Source organism: Nestor notabilis, unplaced genomic scaffold (assembly GCF_000696875.1).
Source record: "Nestor notabilis isolate BGI_N333 unplaced genomic scaffold, ASM69687v1 scaffold12071, whole genome shotgun sequence".
NCBI classification, from domain to species: Eukaryota; Metazoa; Chordata; class Aves; order Psittaciformes; family Psittacidae; genus Nestor; species Nestor notabilis.
This window is the reverse complement of record NW_009914257.1, coordinates 13182-17631: the sequence shown is the minus strand read 5'-3', so window position 1 is coordinate 17631 and position 4450 is coordinate 13182.

Below are 4450 nucleotides of genomic sequence, written 5' to 3'. Positions count from 1 at the left end.
AGCAGGAATTCTAGGGAACGAGGGAAGGTTAGGCAGAGAGAATTTTTACAGCTGGTGGGGTGTCACACTGAGTCTACCTGGAGTAGTGAAGCCACTTGCCAACACAAGCATCAGTTCACTGGTTTCTAGACAGTGCCTAGAAGTGGTAGAGAGCAGAGTCTAGTAGAAATAGCTCTCCCACTGTAGAAAGATTGCATTCAGTCCAATCCCTGGCTTTGGTATGCCAGATTTTGAGTCTCCCCAGGTACAGCATGTATTAAAGATCAAGTAAAATATCTGGTGTATGGAGATTGTGTGCCTCATTTATAATTACATCTCCCTGTGTCTTGCTCTCTACCTTGAAGGGCAAAGGGTGCAGATGTTCTGGTGCAACCTGCTACAGAGGATAAAACCAGTTCAGTCCATTTGTTCTCCTTTAGCCTCCAGAAATAGCTGAAGAGCAGAAAGTTGGTCTCCACCATGTTCTGTGGGTGCATAGGTCTTTTCTTTTAATTAGTATCTATTTTTCCTCCAGCTCCACCGCACCCATTTCTCTTTCCTTTTCCCAACGCAATTAATATAACAAACATGTTTTTAGCAAAAGGAAGTTAGCAGATAAATGTATTGGAAATAGGACTGTTTTCTTTCCTTGTAAGTAAAACAGGCTCTCGTGCACCCTACGCATTTCACAGGATCAAGGCTTTAAGGATGTTGTGTATTAGCGTTTTTCATTTGTGGTGCTCTGACTTGCCAGATCTTTCGTGTTTATTTGAATTTTTTCTTTCCATGCCTTTTTTTTTTCCCCTATTCCTCTCTATTTCTGATCTTTTTATTTTGTCAGGCAGAAGATAAGCACAGTGTACAGGCCAAATTAAATTATCGCTTGGATATTTTATAAAATACTATCCCTGGAAGGCACTACTTAGAAAGTGTTAAAGCAATGGAGCCTAGTTCAGCCAAATTGCTCAGTGGCAGGGTCTTTGCACACAGTATAGCTCAATGCCTGTAAGAGGGGTCTTAAGCTCATTCACGAGCTCAAACTTTATGTGCCATCTGCACAGCTGATAGCACCCACCCTGAATGGCCACAAGCTATGCACAGGAGACCTCCGAAGGGAAAAGTCCAGTCACACTCACCACCTTAATGTGTGTCCAAGATGGTTTGGATGAGTCAGGCATGGGCAGACTATTTCAGCCCATTAGCAAGTGCAGCAATAGCTGCTCTTCACCTGTAGAGTGTGGATAGCCCAAAGTACCCACAAGACATGCAGTGGAGTTGAAAGATGACAGTATAGAGGGAAGGCTGAAGGAGTGGATCACAGAACTTATCATAAGGTGAAGAGCATAGTGCTTTCAGACATAACAGGGCTTAAAAACCTTCCCAGGCTCCCTGCCTCAGTTTGGGAGAGTCTCTGAATCCCACCAAGAATCCTTTATGCTGCTTATTGTGTTGATTAATCTACTCGGGTCCTAAATGTTACTGTTCTAAATTATCAAGCTGTGTGGTTATGAAGAAGCAATAGAGTGAGGGTCTCTTGCTTAATGGGACTCAGATGCACAAGTGCATCATACTTACATTTCTGTGGGAAACAAAAGTGGAGAATCCTTTGCTTACAAAATGGTGGAAAAATAGAAATTAAAAGCTGTGAGGAAATGTCTGGGAATGGCTGGCATTACAGTTCAGGAAAGAAAGCAAGCACAGAGCGTTATGTGGTTCCTGTGCATGGTCATCTGTTGTACGAGCTACAAACCCTGTGGGCCTTAAGGACATCTCTTTTGCATTCTAAAATGTTTTAACTAATCTGAGTCATTTGCACAGCTGAACAGGCTCAAGGTCTCTTAAGTAAATTGGAAATACCTATAATTCTGCAGGAAATTAGGAAACAGTTAGGTAGTCCCAAAGCAGAGGAAGAAATAAAAAGGAGTCATAAAACCTCTGGTCTCTGGGAAAGCTCTGGGTGAAGATGACTTTCTAATAGAATTTTCTGAACTCTTTCAGTCTCACTTGGCTCCTGTCATACGGAAAAATTTTCAAAAGGCCAAAGCAAAAGGGTTCCATTTCAGCATTAACTGCAGTGTTGGGTTTTCTTAACTATCTTTCCTAGGAAATAACTCACTGATGCACCATTTGCAATAATCCAATTACAGGCCAATTCTTTTGACTAATGTGACTCAGAAGACACAGGTTAAAATAGCTTCTAGAAAATGCCTGAACAGCTTACCTTATGGACAAGAACTTAGCAATATCTTGAGGTTCACATTAATCAAAAATCTGTTACAGAGTCTATAGGCCTGTTATTATCATTTGCTATTTTTAAAATCCTCTGAAGTAATCAGAAAATCAACCAGCTCAACATCCCTAAAGAGCTGCTTCCCACCCACCAGCGGTGGCTGACTTCACTGTTGACATAAAAACCATGAAGATCTCAGTCTAGTATTCTGCTATGTAATTGTATCCTTAATTCTGGCCTTGTTGAAAGTCTGCTGGAAAACTGAGATGTGTGTCCTCATTAGAAGCAATTCATATGCAAATCATTTAAGATTTTTTTTTTTAACTTAAAGAAAGCAAGTGTCCCTGTGCTGTGACTCAAAGATTCTGCAGGCTCTTGCTCCTTGTGTGGCTCCTGTGTGGCTGTGACTCCTGGCACATCTGATGTAGAGTAAGAGGGTTGTTGCTGGCCATGCTCTCAGCATCTCTTGCCTTAGCTGCTGGTGAAAGCATCTGTCAAGAGACTTTACCTTTTGCCAGCCTTGGGTTAGGATGTGAGATAAAACTATGCTTTTACACATTTGTGCCTGGCATACACCCATGGAAGGTGCTTCCCTCCCTTCAGTCAATAGTAGCCATCTATTGTCAATTTTTCCGCATATTGGAAGGCTTAATTTTTGCTCTTTTATGTGCAAAAGTAAGCTGAAGTGGCAGCATAGCAGTGGTGGAATGACATCCTAGTGTTAAAATGGAATGACTTTGAAAAGACATTAAATAAACAGCAGTCAGATGAGTTGTCTGGACCTTTATCAATAAAACTGATAAAGAAACAAATGAGGAAATGAGGTAACAGCCAAGTACTTGTCTAAGAGTACAACTTTGATAATGTTTGGGCACCTGCTTCTTCTGAGTATTTCTGGAGTTGGAGATGGAAGTTATCCTAAGTATGTTATTGGAAGTGTTGACAGCAATTTGAAGGTGTAAAGGAATACTGCGTCTTTACCATGATTTCTGTGCTTTTGAGTTGGATGAGCCGAGTCCCTTCACACTCTTCTTAACTGTTCTTAAAATATAGCGTCTGAGGTATTTGTTTCTAGGAAAGCTGAGTCTTTATTGCTCATGAATCCATTTTAAACTATTGTTGAAGGTGTTTGGAGCTTCCCTTTAGCACCTTTCTTTTTTTTTTTTTTTGCAGATAAAATGTAGACAAGTGGGACTAGGTAGCAGATGATGAAATTCAAGTTGATTAAAATCTGATTGTTAAAACTCTTTGTTTTTCTCTTGTATAAAGAATTTTACATGGAAAGGTAGCAGGGGAAAAAAACATACAGGTAGAGTCCAAGGTAATCTGGGAGGCAAGTAACTGTTTATTGTTCATGAATTGTCCAGTTCATTGCAAAAAAAACCCACCCAAAATAAATCTTACAGCTTCTAAGAATCTGACCTTGTGCCCAGAAATGTGTAAAGGCACAGCTGGCCTTGTCTGAGCTGGAAATCAGCTTTAACACTAATGGCAAAGACTTTATTTCAAGAGAATATTTAGCTTTAAAAAATGAATAGGGGCTTCATGTTCCAAATGTCATCTGTCAGTTTAACAAATGGCAACTATATACACATCTTAATGCCAGATTGCTGTTTCATTAGGCTTCTTGTGGGTTATTCCTTCTTGGTAGCTGGTGTTATTCTAGCTGGAGCAGCAGAAAGCTAGGAGGGCAGAGGCTCCTCACTGCTGCAGCTCCTTGGCTACACGGCACAGCTCCTGGCTGATTTGGGGGGGCAGCAGCAGAGAAAGGAGGGTGCAAAATGAAAGTAAGTAACCAAGGTTTTGCTGCAACCATGGCTGAAAGCTTTCAGCCCACCCCACTGTCACTGGCAGCTCCAGTATCCTGGTGGAGCTCCCTGATGGGATAAACACATTTAAATACTAAAAAGTGTGCAAAACGGGTATGGTTTTTAATGATTCTTTCAGGCTGCTGCCAGTACAAGTGCTGCTCAGCACGACCGGGAGAGTTGCAGGGGGTAAAAAAAGATGAATTTATTGAAAAAAGAAAGTATTTGTTATCTCCAGCATCAGGAGATTTAGTAACAGTAGGCTGGCCACTACATAAGCAGAAGTTTTCCTTGCTGGTGAGCTCCTAGTGTATCTGTGAGGACAGAGCACAGAAGGGCAACTAGAAAACTTTATTCCCAGGCTAAACTGACTTCATTTACTTGCGCCATGGCAATTCAGGTGAGTTCATGCTGGGATTTATAAGCCACAGGT